Below are 17,214 nucleotides of genomic sequence, written 5' to 3' on the forward strand. Positions count from 1 at the left end.
TAAGTGTGTGCACAGAGCAAGAATCATGACAAACACGTTTGTCCAATAATTACCCTGAAGACTAGCAGGACAGGAAATACAACACACACTCACACACAACAACACACTCACACAGACACATACCTATACACACAGTCTAGCCTGTAATAAACCCAGTCGCCCCTGTACCTCATAAATGAACAGATCTCTTACAGTCCACAGAGAGACAGCTGACTCAGCAGAAAATGGAAAATGTTGGACTGACCATCACCCAAACATTTACTTTTATCCACTATTTTTTTTTTCAATTCAATTTTATTTATATAGAGCCAAATCACAACAACAGTCGCCTCAAGGCACTTTATATTGTACAGTAGATCGTACAATAATAGATACAGAGAAAAACCCAGAAATCATATGACCCCCTATGAACAAGCACTTTGGCGACAGTGGGAAGGAAAAACTCCCTTTTAACAGGAAGAAACCTCCGGCAGAACCAGGCTCAGGGAGGGGCGGCCATCTGCTGCGACCGGTTGGGGTGAGAGAAGGAAAACAGGATAAAGACATGCTGTAGAAGAGAGAAAGAGATTAATAACAAGAATGATTCAATGCAGAGAGGTCTGTTAACACACAGTGAGTGAGAAAGGTGACTGGAAAGGAAAAACTCAATGAATCATGGGAATCCCCGGCAGCCTACGTCTATTGCAGCATAACTAAGGGAGGATTCAGGGTCACCTGGTCCAGCCCTAACTATATGCTTTAGCAAAAAGGAAAGTTTTAAGCCTAATCTTAAAAGTAGAGATAGTGTCTGTCTCCTGAATCCAAACTGGAAGCTGGTTCCACAGAAGAGGGGCTTGAAAACTGAAGGCTCTCCCTCCCATTCTACTTTTAAATACTCTAGGAACAACAACTAAGCCTGCAGAGCGAGAGCAAAGTGCTCTAATAGGGTGATATGGTACTACAAGGTCATTAAGATAAGATGGGGCCTGATTATTTAAGACCTTGAGGAGCAGGATTTTGAATTAAATTCTGGATTTAACAGGAAGCCAATGAAGGGAAGCCAATACAGGAGAAATATGCTCTCTCTTTCTAGTCCCTGTCAGTACTCTTGCTGCAGCATTTTGGATTAACTGAAGGCTTTTCAGTGAGCTTTTTGGACATCCTGATAATAATGAATTACAGTAGTCCAGCCTGGAAGTAATAAATGCATGAACTAGTTTTTCAGCGTCACTCTGAGACAGGATATTTCTAATTTTAGAGATGTTGCATGAATGGAAGAAAGCAGTCTTACATATTTGTTTAATATGTGTATTGAAGGACATGTCTTGGTCAAAAATGACACCAGGGTTCTTCACAGTGTTACTGGAGGCCAAGGTAATGCCATCCAGAGTAAGAATCTGGTTAGATACCATATTTCTAAGATTTTCAGTGCAGAGTACAATGACCTCAGTTTTATCTGAATTAAGAAGCAGAAAGTCAGCGGCCATCCAGGTCTTTATGTCTTTAAGACATTCCTGCAGTTTAACTCATTGGTGTGTGTTATCTGGCTTCATGGACAGATAGAGTTGGGTGTCATCTGCATAGCAGTGAAAATGTATGCTGTCTTCTAATGATACTGCCTAAGGGAAGCATGTATAATGTAAACAGAATTGGTCCTAGCACTGAACCCTGTGGAACACCATAATTAACCTCAGTGTGTAAGATAAGATAAGATAAGATAAGATAAGATAAGATAAGATAAGATAAGATAAGATAAGATAAGATAGAACTTTATTAATCCCTCGGGTGGGTTCCTCTGGGAAATTCGATTTCCAAAAAGCACAGCACCGACAGAAGTTACAGTTACAGAATATTATATACACACACACACACACACACACACACACACACACACACACACACACACACACACACATATAAATACAGAGACAAATATAAATACAGAGACAAATATAAATAAAATATACGAAGGGGATAAATAGAATAAATAGGAATAAAAATAAAAATACAAGTGAATTGCACATTTCAAGTATTGAGGTCTGTTGCACCATTGACTATTTACAAAAAGTATTGCACAAGGTATTGTACAGTGAGGTGACGAGGCACTACAGCTTAGTTGAAGAGGACTCTCCATTTACATGCACAAATTGGAGTCTATTAGATAGATATGATACAAATCACTGCAGCGCAATAATTGTAATACCTACAGCATGCTCTAATCGCTCTAATAGGATATTATGGTCAACAGTAAAGAGCGCTGCACTGAGGTCTAGCAGGACAAGCACAGAGATGAGTTCACTGTCAGAGGCCATAAAAAGATCATTTGTAACCTTAACCAAAGCTGTTTCTGTGCTGTGATGAGCTCTGAAACCTGACTGAAACTCAGAGAGGCCTGTGAACGTTATTCTGCTGATAAATTCTGACACCACAAAAATGCACAGTCTGCTCTGTGACTGTAAAATGAAGTCTGTTCTTGCTTGAGCAGGGCAGCCCCTCCCTCCATTCAGTCATTTGACTAAATTACAGGTGTTGAGATATAGATCAGCTTCTTTCAGAGCTACAAGATCTTCCTATGTGCGTCTCTTGCGTCAGATCATTTGTAAACACAGAATTCATTTCCATTTCAATGTGAACGATAAAGGAGTAGTTACATGAATACCAACTTTAATTTTACGGCTATTACTAATTATTTTATGTTATTGATTTAGTGTATGTGCCATATTATTCACATTGTTAAGGTTTTATGGCATTTTATATTTCTTCATGTTTTAACTGTGTTAACTCCTCTTATTTTTGGTGATCTATTTGATTTTCATAAAATAATTTATCCAACAGCTTTTTATCTGCTTCACTTGTAATTTGGGATAGGGATGCAGTAATCTAACATTACTAGTAATGTCACGATAGGCTCTATAGATGGTAAACTAGATTTGCAGACGCACAGGAAATGCAAAGTCAGTAAACATGGAGAACACAGCTTAGAGGCATAGATAAGTAGAGAAGACGACAAGGGAAGTTGGAGACAATATATACAAGGGATAACAAATGAGAAGGAAACAAGTGGTAAACTAAACAACAAATCAGTGAGAGCAAGGAAAGTAAGTAAAGCTACACATGGCATAGAGGAAACAAGCCTTTCAATGTATAAACAGGACATAGCTACAAAGAAGCAGACACAGGCAGTAAGGATGCTAAATACAGTGGCTTGCAAAAGTATTCGGCCCCCTTGAACTTTTCCACATTTTGTCACATTACAGCGACAAACATGAATCAATTTTAGTGGAATTCCACGTGAAAGACCAACACAAAGTGGTGTACACGTGAGAAGTGGAACAAAAATCATACATAATTACAAACAGATTTTACAAATAAATAACTGCAAAGTGGGGTGTGCGTAATTATTCAGCCCCCTTTGGTCTGAGTGCAGTCAGTTGCCCATAGACATTGCCTGATGAGTGCTAATGACTAAATAGAGTGCACCTGTGTGTAATCTAATGTCAGTACAAATACAGCTGCTCTGTGACGGCCTCAGAGGTTGTCTAAGAGAATAACAACACCATGAAGTCCAAAAACATACCAGACAGGTCAGGGATAAAGTTATTGAGAAATGTAAAGCAGGCTTAGGCTACAGAAAAGATTTCCCAAGCCTTGAACATCCCACGGAGCACTGTTCAAGCGATCATTCAGAAATGGAAGGAGTATGGCACAACTGTAAACCTACCAAGACAAGGCCGTCCACCTAAACTCACAAGCTGAACAAGGAGAACGCTGATCAGAAATGCAGCCAAGAGGCCCATGGTGACTCTGGACGAGCTGCAGAGATCTACAGCTCAGGTGGGGGAATCTGTCCATAGGACAACTATTAGTCGTGCACTGCACAAAGTTGGCCTTTACGGAAGAGAGGCAAGAAGAAAGCCATTGTTAACAGAAAACCATAAGAAGTCCCGTTTGCAGTTTGCCACAAGCCATGTGGGGGACACAGCAAACATGTGGAAGAAGGTGCTCTGGTCAGATGAGACCAAAATGGAACTTTGTGGCCAAAATGCAAAACGCTATGTGTGGCGGAAAAACTAACACTGCACATCACTCTGAACACACCATCCTCACTGTCAAATATGGTGGTGGCAGCATCATGCTCTGGGGATGCTTCTCTTCAGCAGGGACAGGGAAGCTGGTCAAAGTTGATGGGAAGATGGATGGAGCCAAATACAGGGCAATCTTGGAAGAAAACCTCTTGGAGTCTGCAAAAGACTTGAGACTGGGGCGGAGGTTCACCTTCCAGCAGGACAACGACTCTAAACATAAAGCCAGGGCAGCAATGGAACGGTTTAAAACAAAACATATCCATGTGTTAGAATGGCCCAGTCAAAGTTCAGATCTAAATCCAATCAAGAATCTGTGGCAAGATCTGAAAACTGTTGTTCACAAACACTGTCCATCTAATCTGACTGAGCTGGAGCTGTTTTGTAAAGAAGAATGGGCAAGGATTTCATTCTCTAGATGTGCAAAGCTGGTAGAGACATGCCCTAAAAGACTGGCAGCTGTAATTGGAGCAAAAGGTGGTTCTACAAAGTATGGACTCAGGGGGCTGAATAATTACACACACCCCACTTTTCAGTTATTTATTTGTAAAAGATGTTTGGAATCATGTATGATTTTTGTTTCACTTCTCACGTGTTCACCACTTTGTGTTGGTCTTTCACGTGGAATTCCAATAAAATTGATTCATGTTTGTGGCTGTAATGTGACAAAATGTGGAAAAGTTCAAGGGGGCCGAATACTTTTGCAAGCCACTATAAGTGTGACCAGATGACAAGCTGAATGTGACACAAGGAAAGTAAACATGAAGACAGAGAGGATGAGACACTGAAATATGGTCACAGCTCCCAGATCCAATGGCCATGACAAATAACAAATGATGAAGATCGATACAGTGAAAAATGTAAAAAACACTATTTGTATTTCAGCTCGCAGTGAGAATCTTTACTGTTGTCTTTCATGTTAGTTTCTCCTTCTCTGCTCTTAGCTTTACTGAGTGCATCTCCTCACACATGGAGTTTAGCAGACTGAGACAAAAGAAAAGAAATAATATAGCAACATTTTTATTTTATGTGACTCTCTCTGATCAAACAAAACTAGAGTCACTAGAGTCAATGGGAAATTAATAGATGACGGATGAGCAAGCTAAGCAACACTAAAAAGAGCAGAGAGAGACATGATAAACACAAAGAACAAATCAGACTACAGAGTTCATCTAATTAGTTCATCTCAAAGTCTATAATTAGCAATGAGTGGATGTTATTTTGAACTGCAGTTACAATCTGGGTTGTACATATGTACACATTTACAGATAAAACAAGCATGTAAAAACCTAAGTATCCAAAATAATTTAAACATAAAATGAATAATTTATTTATGACATCAGAGAGTACTGACGGGAACAAGAGAGACAGAGAGAGAGAGAGCATATTTCTCCCATATTATCTTCTCTACACTGTTAACCTTTTAAATCCAGAATCAAATTTAAAGTCATTCAGGCCTTATCTTATCTTAAAGACCTTGTAGTATTATATCACCCCAAATGACCATTTTAGTCATTAGTTATTATTCATCTCTGTCTCTCTCTCTCAAAGTGTGTCTTATGTCCTGTCCACCCCTCTCTGATCCTGATCCTCCTCTAGTTTATTGATTGTTGACATCAATACACTTCTTTCCTTTTATTTCAGTTCTCTCAGACGACCAAGTAAGAGCATGTTCTACATTATACTTGGGAATATATATGCAGAATATACACTAATTAACTTTTTTTAAATAAGAACTTGATGATGGAGTACAACAGCACAAGAGTCTACTATACGGGATTCACAGCATATTCAACTGAAGCAGCAAAATGGTGGAACAAAGATCCCTTTGATGCACTAACAAGAGCAGCTGAAAGGAAACTGTTGTGTACGACCATGTTAGACCTTATCCAATTCGTATGTAAGAGACTTGTTAAATTTTTAAATGAAATGTTGAATGTAGTTTTAATGCTGTGAACACACAGAACGTTTTACATTAAAAAATAGACCACAGACGTCCGTTACTCTGACGTGATGCCTGACGGTGACTGGTACTACCAGACTCATTCTTACCTGGAGTACCAGCTTCAGCATAAAAAATTGCCTGCATGGTTGAACACCTTGGTCTCTCTGAGCCGATGTTTGTGGTCTGGGGTAAATTTGCTGTTGTGATGGCAATTAAAGGTAGCGAGATAAAAGTGAAGCTGCATAGTCACGAGTGTCACTTTTATCTTACCGTTTCAGACCCCTACTTTCCAGTGGCAGAACAAACTCAGATAGTTGCATTAAACACATGCTTGTTGTTGCTCCCGTCCACCCAGGATGATTGAGTGGCTAGAATCCTCCATCAGACAAGAATGGGACAACAATCCTCTCCTAAAATTTAGTCTGAGAGCTGCTCTCCTCAGCTCCCAGAATGTAGATTACATCCTAAGGTTTTAAAAACTGATCTTAAATAAATGATTAGCGGTAATAAAAGCCGAGTGAGGTCAACAGTGATCACTGACTGTTTTAGGAGCTTTTTGAGATTAAATAGAAGAAAATACAAAACATTAAACATGTTAACAACACAAAAGCCATATTAAATGCAGACTACTTTAGGCCCGGAAGTAGGATTCGTCACGTCATCACTTAACGACCGGATAAAGTTTACTTTGACTTCAGCAGCAAGCAGGCGCACCGAGGGCTCTCATGCTCACTTTTCGCATATAGAATTTCGAAAAAACATCGGTGCAGATTATAAGTCTGTATCATAATGTCTGGTGTTTTCGTGTTTGTTGGTTTGTTTTTATTTTGTTTTAATTTGAGAGTTGGTTATTAGATGCCACTCCAGCCAGCCAGAGAATCCCCCGCCGCCCCGCCCTTTCCTCCCTGTGCCGCAAGCAGCAGGCGCACCTCGCAAACGGAGGGCACCCTGCAGCAAATGGCCGTAAGAACACCGATGGGTGCCTATGCCATCCCCAAAATGCGCTGGCATAATGTCGGGGCAGCATGAGTGCGAGCAACTTTTTTTTGCCAATGCCCGTGATGCCGCCCCCCACCACGATGCTGCCCTGGGCAACCACCCATGTCGCCCATATCAAAAACCGCTACTGAATTCAAGTGTTCCAATCAAATATCTGTGAAAGGATCGCTCGCCCTCAGGAGATGAGTGAGCTCCAGTGTGGTACTATGACAGGATGAAGCTTTTGTAAAAAGTCCCGTTGAGACATTTCCTTGATACCAAATATTCCACAGTCAGCTGTCCGTGGTGTTATATCAGCGTGCACTGTAGAGCAGTGGTTAAAGACCTAAAATCTTGTTAGGATGCCAAAATGGTTAAGGCAGGAATGCTTGTCCTGTTGGACCTCAGCTCAGCATCTGATACCACTGACCACAATATTTTACTACAGAAAACATATTGCAGCTAGGTATTGGCTGGCCCTCCCTGAGTCTTGCTCTTTAAGTTGCTTGAAGATGTGTCACCTCTCATCTGAGAAGCTTCTTCTCTTCTAAGGTCAAATGGTGGAGAGCAGGGGCGGAGCGTGGGGGTGGCTTACTGGGCTTAAGCCTGGGTCTTTTTGTCAGAAGCCCGGGGTCTTTTGGAGTGTAATTTTTTCATACTGTATAAAACAAAAAGTGCAAGCAATATTCGAAGCACATAGTGCACACTATGGGAATTTACGATTGTGCGTGCATCCCCTCTGATATTGGTATGATCCGAGCTCAGGCACTAAGCGACTGAGCGAGAGGGCGAGGCAGCTGCTGCCTGTGAGTGCGCTGTTGGAGAAACTGAGCCAGCCATACTAAGGAGAGCTTAAGTTTGACCAGGTACCAAAGCAAATCATTCGTACCGTACAAATAATGTAAATATGACGGTGCATCACGAAAGATTGATATCAAATTGATCACTTGACCAATATTACGTTACTTGCTGTTCAAGTGAATCAACAAATGGTGAAATGAAAAGCCGAACAAATGCTATTTTTTTTAGAGAGTCTTAGCTTACGTGTGTTTATTTCATATTTTCAGTTCTTACTCTCCCCGACTAAATCGGTTTTAGTTATGTACTGAAATATAAGAATGGACATTAGAGGGTTCTTTCAAAGAAAAAACTCAGGTAAATGTTATTTTATATATTATGCTTTGTATGTTGTTCAGTATATTTCTATGCAAAACAAGAGGGATTTCAGTACACAGCAGGATATTCACATTTGTAACCAGATATTTACATACACTTTAGGGAGAAAACATTTTGTTTTAGATAAATATTGAAATATATTTTGAATTAGTTAAATGTCAGAATAAAGAGAGACAGAGCTGTCTATTTTTTATCACTTTGATCAAAATTAGGAGTACATGTACACTAAGTTTATTGTTAATTAATAAGAAAACTCCAGACGATTCCATTCTGAGCTGAAGAAGCTTCTGATAGGTTAGTAGAGTCCATGTGAGTAAATTGGTGGCACAGCTGTGGATGCATATAAGGAAAAACACAGAGCCTGTTTCTGTGACATGGGAAAATCAAGAGATGTCAACCAAAACACCAGGAAGAGAATCGTGGAGCTCCATTAGTGTGGCTCAGTTTGAATACAATTTGGTGCCATTTGTAATTAAGAAATACAGATAGTTTCTCTCTTTACACTTAAAGTTAACAAATATGTTTTTTATATTTAATCTAAAAAAATAAACATTTAGTCTGATTTGATGTTACAATTAAAAAGGTGTTTGTTTTGATCTGAAGAGTGTGTAAATATCTGGTTTCAACTGTATATTTGATGATTGTCAGCACAAAGAGGGAGAGAGAGGAACAGAGAGGGAGAGAGAGGAGAATGAGGACAGAACAGAGATGAACAAGAGCAGGTGAGACACACATGTTAGTCAAATGGTTGTTTACCAAAAGTATCACCGTATCATAGGGACTCATGTATCTCGTACCTAGTGTTTCTTTTGAGGTTTGCTATTTTTCAAATTCTATATTTATTAAGTTATGCAGGCTTGTTTGCACAACAAGGCTAAATAATTATATAAACTTTTCTCAATCTAAATAGTGGACTTTGGTAGAATTAAAAAAACAAGTGTAGTGCAGGTCTATGGTGATTTTTAGTGCTACTATCATCTGGTTCTGTCTTGGTTAAGTCCCAAGTAGTCCTGATTTTGAACTGTTGTAGTCCTGTTTTAATTCAGGATCAGTTCTGGGTCTGGTTGAATTGGGGTTTAGTCCTCGTGTCTTGATACAGCCCTGATTTTGTTCTGCCTTGCTGCTTAATTAAAAACCTAGTTTAAGGTGTCCTGCATATGTGATATATATTTTTCCCTATATGAAGTCATTCTTTTTTGAACAAAACTCAAAACAGAGCCTATTACAGAGCCTACTTGAAAGATGGCGCTGGAGTGACGGCAGCCTTTCCAAGTAGCTCTGCAACACCGCACCTTTTTCTTAACTTTAACTTTTTTTAGACTAGGCTTTCAAACTTTATTTCACCTTACTCTAGTTACTCTACTTATACCTCTTAGATATAGCGATACAAGATGGATAATGGACTTTTTAAAACTTCTGGAACCAGCTCCTTCATCTATTCGAGAGCCAAGCTACTGGCACTAAGAACAAAGGGACAGACCGGCATGCGACACAACATCCCGGCTGAGATAAAGAGGAGCTACAGAGGCTGCAAAGCTGGAGCGAGGAGAGCGGATCACTGGAGGCGATTCAAACCATCAATCCCAACAGTGATCATGGGCAACGTGAACTCGCTACAGAATAAAATGGACGAACTGTGCGCTCTGAACAACCACAGACTATACCGTGAGTGCAGCTTGTTTATCTTCACGGAGAAGTGGCTAACCGAGCTAACGCCGCAGGCTAACGTAGACCTATGCGGTTTCACATCCGTGAGAGCCGATAGGGACACGCAGGCCAGCGGAAAAAGTGGGGGACTCATTGTCTACGTTAACAACAGATACTGTAACCCTGGACACGTCTCCGTTAAAGTTTCGGTATGCCGTCCGGACCTGGAGCTGCTAGCTGTTAGCTTGCGGCCATATTATCTACCTCGGGAGTTCAATCATGTGATCTGTGTGTGTGTTTACATCCCTCCGAGGGCCGACGCAGCAGCTGCCTGTGAGAAAATACACACAGTCACAGCAAGACTTCAGACACAAAACCCCGAGGCTTTCATTATTATATCTGGAGACTTTAATCATGCCACACTGGATTCTACTCTGGCTGCTTTTCACCAGTTTGTGAATTGTCCCACAAGGAGCAACAGGATAATTGACCTACTGTATGCCAATGTGAGAGATGCATACAGAGCCACCCCCCTCCCCCCACTAGGGAAGTCAGACCACAACCTGGTTTACCTACAGCCACAATACACACCCCTCGTCCAAAGGCAGCCGGTCACAACGCGCTCCATCCGGAGATGGACCCCAGAAAAGGAGGATGCTCTGAGAGACTGCTATGACACCACAGACTGGGATGTGCTTCTGAGCCCACTTGGTGAGGACATAGAGGGGGCAACACACTGTCTTACAGACTACCTCAACTTTTGTGTGGACACGGTCACCCCTGCTAAGATGGTACGGTGTTATCCTAATAACAAACCGTGGGTAACACAGGAAGTCAAAGCTGTCCTCAACATGAAGAAGAAGGCTTTCAGGAGCAAAGTGAAGGAGGAGATGAAAGCAGCACAGCAGGAGGTGAAACGCTGCCTGAGGGAAGCAAAGGACACCTACAGGAGGAAAGTGGAGCAGAATTTGGAGAGGAACAATATGAGGGAGGTCTGGAATGGTGTGAAAACCATCACAGGCCACAACACCAAGAAAAGCACAGTGGGGGGGGGGGGGGGGGGGACTGTGGAGAAGGCAAACGAACTCAACAACTTCTTCAACAGGTTTGACCAGCCCACAACCCCCCCACCCTCACCTTTACTACAGAGTCCTCTCCCCACTCTCCTACCTCCCTCGCTTCCCCCCCCTTCCTGACACTAAGACACCCCCCTCCTCCAATCCCTCTCTCAGCAGCAAGACATCTTCTCTCTCTCCCCCCCCCCCCCCCCCCCCCCCCCCCCCCCCTCCAAAACATCTCCCAGTGTCACAGTGGATCAGGTCAGGAGACAACTGAGGAAGCTTCGCCCCAGAAAGGCAGCAGGCCCAGACAAGGTGTGTCCTAGGATGCTAAAGGCGTGTGCTGCTGAACTTGGGGAGCCGCTACAACAAGTCTTCAATCTCAGTCTGCGACTGGGGAGAGTGCCCGCCCTATGGAAGACATCCTGCATCGTCCCGGTCCCCAAAAGGAACCGGCCCAATGAGCTGAATGACTTCCGACCGGTGGCACTGACGTCACATCTTATGAAGACTCTAGAGCGGCTCTTCCTCAACCTCCTCCGACCACAGGTACAACATGCCCAGGACCCACTACAGTTTGCATATAAGGCGGATGTCGGAGTGGAGGATGCCATCCTGTACCTCCTACACAGAGCCCACTCACACCTGGATGGGGGAAAAGGCACGGTCAGGATCCTGTTTCTTGACTTTTCCAGTGCCTTTAATACCATCCGGCCCTGTATGCTTCAGGAAAAACTGAACAGGATGGAGGTGGACCCCTGCCTGGTGGCTTGGATCTCCGACTACCTCACCGACAGACCACAGTACGTCAGGCTGAAGGACATCACGTCTGACACTGTGGTCAGCAGCACAGGAGCACCACAGGGAACTGTGCTGTCCCCTCTTCTCTTCACCCTGTACACCTCTGACTTCTGCTACAACTCTGAATTATGCCATATTCAGAAGTTTGCAGATGACACGGCCATCATGGGGTGTATCTGGAATGATCAGGAAGAGGAGTACAGAAGTCTGGTGAGGAACTTTGTCGCATGGAGTCACACAAACCACCTTCAACTCAACACCTCAAAGGCTAAGGAACTGGTTGTGGACTTCGGGAGGTCCAGAGAAGGTCCACTGCCGGTTCAGATAGAGGGGGAGGAGGTGGAGGTGGTCAACAAGTACAAGTACCTCGGGCTGTGGGTGGACAATAAACTGGACTGGTCATGCAACACAGAGCACCTGTATAAAAAAGCCCAAAGCCGACTGTACTTCCTCAGGAGGCTGAGGTCTTTTAACATCTGCAGGAAGCTCCTGAGGATGTTTTACCAGTCAGTGGTTGCTGGAGTACTTTTCTATGCTGTGGTGTGCTGGGGGAGCAGCACAGCAAAGAAGGACTCATCCAGGCTGGAGAAACTGATCAGGAAGGCTGGCTCTGTGGTCGGCATGAAGCTGGACACTCTGGTGACAGTGGCAGAGAAAAGGACACTAAAAAAGCTGCTGGACATTATGAACAATGCTGGGCATCCTCTGCACATGGCCATTAACAACCAGAAGAGTCTGTTCAGTGACAGGTTGCTTCTCCCCAAGACAAGAACTAACAGACTTAAAAACTCCTTTGTCCCACACGCCATCAAACTGTTTAACTCCTCTCTGGAGGGGAGAGGGAGGGGAGAGAGGAGGACAAAGGAGGGGGGAACAACTAAGCTGTAGTGCCTCTTCACCTCACTGTGCAATACCTTTGTGCAATACTTTTGTAAATAGTCAACAGTGCAATAGACCTCAATACTTGAAATGTGCAAATCACTTGTATTTTAATTTTTATTCCTATTTATTCTATTTATCCCCTTCGTATATTTTATTTATATCTGTCTCTGTATTTATATATATATGTGTGTGTGTGTGTGTGTGTATATATATATATATATAATATTCTGTAACTCTGTAACTTCTGTCGGTGCCGTGCTTTTGAAAACTCTTATCTTATCTTATCTTATCTTATCTCTATTAATCTTTCAGTCATTTCTAACCCCCCCCCCCCAAAAAAAAATAAATAAAAAATCCCACATGCATACTACCCTTTAGTATCCGCCCCAGGAGATCTTTGAGGTCAGCCGATCTGATGCTTTTAGATGTTCCCAGGTATAAATTAAAGACAAAGGGAGAGAGGGCGTTTGCTGTGGCTGCACCCAGACTGTGGAACAGTTTACCTCCTCACGTCAGATTCTCCAAAAGCCTAGAAACTTTTAAAACTGCTCTTAAAACTCACCTCTTTTCATTGGCTTTTAGAAAGGTTTAATTTATTTGTTTATTTATTTTTTATTTGATCAGCGAGGTGTTTTACGAAATTGTGTTCTATTGTATTTTTATCTGTATTTACTGTACAGCACTTTGGTCAGCCTTGGTTGTTTTTAAATGTGCTCTATAAATAAACTTGACTTGACTTGACTTGACTTTAGGGCTAAGCCCTGGGTGTTTCAAATGTCTGGCTCCGCCTCTGGTGGAGAGTCCCAGATTTAAGCCTTATGGGAGTGTCCCCCCAAGAGGGACAATGGACCTCCTAATGATCCTACCTAATCACACGAGCCAAAGTGTGAAAATGGGTTTCGGGGGAACTTCTTGTGAAACCTATCCACCCTATCATGTGATTTCCTGACGTCAAATGGCCCAGGATGTGAGTGGGCGTTAAGGCGTCTGGGAGGGATCTCGAAACTGGATTATAGATGGCAGACAGTTGGTGTCGTAAGCCACCGCCTCTGTTCAAAGATGGTTGTTCACAGTGGACATGGATGGCTTCTTTCACTCCACTTTCAAACCATCTGTCCTCTCTGTCCAAAATGGACAACTTAAACAGAAGTCCAACTTAAAGAAGTCCAGACACGTTTCTTCCCAAGCTCCTTAGACAATCACATGAATATTTGTTTGCTCTTAAATTGTATTGTGGCCAAAATTACAAAAATGTTGTTGTCATTTAAATGCGTGTGGAGCCTGACTGTATGTTGTGAAACATAAAAAGTAACTTGAAAGTTAGCAGAACTTGTTTGCTGTTGATTTTAAAATGCCATGCCAGGTGGCAGCATTTAACTAAATACAGTAATTAGGATTGCAGGATTGTGGGTTAAACGTTCCTGGGGTGTTGGCTCTCCCTGCGCCCAGTGGCTTTTCCTCCTCACCTAGAATTTATTATAAGAACAACGAGCAGGCAGATCAATGATTCTGCTTCACCTGCAAAAGCTTCAAAACTCTTCTTAGGGTTGCCAACCGTCCCTTAAAATACGGAATTGTGGTATCGCAAGAAATAAGTGGTTATATAAATATATGAGTATACATAATAGTTATTATTCATAGATACCTACATCCTAAGTTCCTGTTATTCTTCTGAAAGAAACAGAATGAGTGTGTTGTTGCAATGGTAATGCCAGGAGAGGCAGTATTAGTTCTGTGTTACATTAATGTGTAAGGAAGTGGAAGAAGTGTGTGTCCTGTAGGAGGCAGTAGAAAATGGATGCTCATGTTCTGTACATGCCCTGAAAGAAAGGTTCAGTAAACCAGTGCAACGATACTCCGGTGTAAGGCTCAGTTATTGTATTTTTATTTTTTGAAGATGCAACATCTTTTTGGCGACGAGGACGTTTAGGGGGAAGGAGTTTGGGCGATCGGACTGAAAGAAAAGAGAAGAAAATAAAGTGATGGAGTCGGCTACAGGTTTGGCTAGCTTTTCAAAAAATGCAAAAGTTTTCGGCTGGAAATAGAAGGCAGTGACCTCGAAGTGGAAATGGCTACAATTGGCACGCTAGTAGCGTTCGATCCAAAGAATCAGACTTGGGATGAGTATACGGAAATACTCGAGCAGTTTTTCGCAGCTAACGGGATCGACGATGCAGAGAAACAAAGAGCGATATTAATAAGTGTCGTCGGAGCAGCGACGTACAGCTTGATGCGAAACCTTCTCAGTCCGACCAAGCCCAAAGACAAAACCTTCCAAGAGCTGGTGCTTCTGATGAAAAATCACTTCGATCCGAAGCCCAGTGAAATTGTGCAAAGGTATAAGTTCGACTCTCGCTCCCGCAAGCCGAATGAAACAGTCATGGAATATGTAGCGGAGCTGCGTCGCCTGGCACAGGATTGTAACTATGGCAACACGTTACAACAGATGTTGAGAGATAGGATCGTCTGCGGAATTAAGGATGACCGAATTCAGAGACGTCTCTTGTCAGAAATAGATCTCACTTTTGACAAGGCTCTGTCAATTGCAGTAGCCATGGAGACTGCAAATAAAAATGCACAGGACCTGCAGACCTCAAGGGCATCAGCAAAATGTTTCAGTCTCACTAGAGGACAACAGGAGAGTCGTACCTTTAAAGCAGAAAATAAAGAGTGTTATCGTTGCAAAGGAACCAAGCACACAGCAGCAGACTGTAAGTACAAACAAGAAAAATGTCATGCTTGTGGTAAAGTGGGACACATAGCTAGAGCTTGTAAAAGCAAGACTAAACTGAACCAGAAAAAGTATGGATCGACATATGTAAAGAAAGAAAAAAAGCAGAGTTCACACTACAGTACTCACAATGTGGGCGAGAAAGCAGATAACAACAAAACTGATAGCTCTGAAGATGACTCTTTCATGTTGAACTGTGTCAAGTGCAGTCAAGGGCACAAAAGAAAACTGTTCAAGTTAGGGCGTGGCAGTGTGGTACACTTAAGAAGAGTAGACCCCTACACTGTGGATATGCAAATTGATGGGAAAAAGGTGAACTTTGAAATAGACACTGGATGTTGCCTAACAGTCATGAACGAAGCAACGTTCAGAGAAACAGGGAAAGACAGCAAGCCCCCCAGCCTGCAGCCCATCAAAATCAAGCTCGAAACTTATACAGGGGATCCTGTTAAGGTGATTGGTGCAACACGAGTCAGCGTCAAATACAAGCAGCAGAAAAAACATCTGCCCCTGGTGGTGGTCGAAGGCGACGGCCCCAGCTTGCTAGGTCGAGCTTGGCTCGAGGAAATTAAATTGGACTGGGGTGAAGTGAAAAACAGTCCTAACAACAGAAAGCTGCACCAAGTCAAAACAACAGAAAAAACACTTCAGCAAGTGTTAAGTAAACATGAGAATGTGTTCAAAGAGGAGTTGGGCACCCTGAAAAGAATGAAAGCTGCTATTCATGTGAAAAGTGATGTCACCCCACGCTTCTTCCGTCTGCGTTCTGTCCCCTTTGCTATGCGAGCAAAAGTCGACGAGGAAATAGACCGACTGTTGAAAGAAGGCATCATCTCGCCAGTGAAATATGCTGAATGGGCGGCACCAGTAGTGCCACTCCTGAAGCCCACAGGGACAATAAGACTGTGTGGGGATTACAAGCTTACTGTAAATACCGTGGCTTCACTGGAACAGTACCCCATACCCAGAATGGAGGACTTGTTTGCCACACTGTCCGGGGGTAAGCAGTTCTCAAAATTAGACATGAGCCACGCTTACCAGCAAATCCTCTTGGATGACGAATCGAAAAAGTACGTGACAGTAAACACATCTCGGGGGCTGTTCACGTATAATAGATTGCCTTTTGGAGTGGCCTCTGCTCCAGCAATATTCCAGAGGACCATGGAAAGTCTTTTGAAGGGGATACCTCATGTAGCGGTGTATTTAGATGACATCTTAGTGACTGGAGTGGATGAAGTAAGCCATCTACAGAACCTGGATGAGGTGTTGACCCGGTTGGAGGAAGCTGGGTTGAGGTTAAAGAGGTGCAAGTGTGCCTTCATGCAAGAGAAAGTGGAGTACTTGGGGCACATAGTGGACGCCCAGGGGCTCCACCCAGCGGAAAACAAAGTTAAAGCAATCATGGACGCACCTACCCCCACAAATGTCACTGAACTGAAAGCATACTTAGGTTTGCTAAATTACTACAACAAATTCCTTCCAAACCTGGCAACCCTGTTGGCACCCTTACATGAACTTTTGAGACACGAGGTACGGTGGACATGGCAAAAGAGACAAGAGGAAGCATTCCAGAAATCTAAGAACCTGTTGAACTCAGCAGAGGTGTTAGTTCATTATTCTGCTGACCGTGAGTTGGTTCTCTCATGTGATGCATCCCCATACGGCGTAGGCGCCGTATTGTCACATAAGATGGAGGATGGAAGCGAGAGACCTTTGGGGTTCATGTCACGCACACTCTCTCCTGCTGAGAAAAAGTATTCTCAGCTTGACAAAGAAGGTCTAGCTGTGATATTTGGCATCACGAAATTTCACAACTACTTGTATGGCCGAGTTTTCACGATTTACACAGATCATAAACCCCTAATCTAACTGTTCAATGAAAAGAAGCCTATACCTCAGATGGGCTCACCAAGAGTACAAAGATGGGCCGTGACA

The sequence above is a fragment of the Aulonocara sp. 'chitande type north' Nkhata Bay genome, linkage group LG17 (assembly GCF_057382095.1).
Source record: "Aulonocara sp. 'chitande type north' Nkhata Bay isolate Kocher_YH1m ecotype deep benthic linkage group LG17, A_spYH_male_GT1.1, whole genome shotgun sequence".
Lineage (NCBI taxonomy): Eukaryota > Metazoa > Chordata > Actinopteri > Cichliformes > Cichlidae > Aulonocara > Aulonocara sp. 'chitande type north' Nkhata Bay.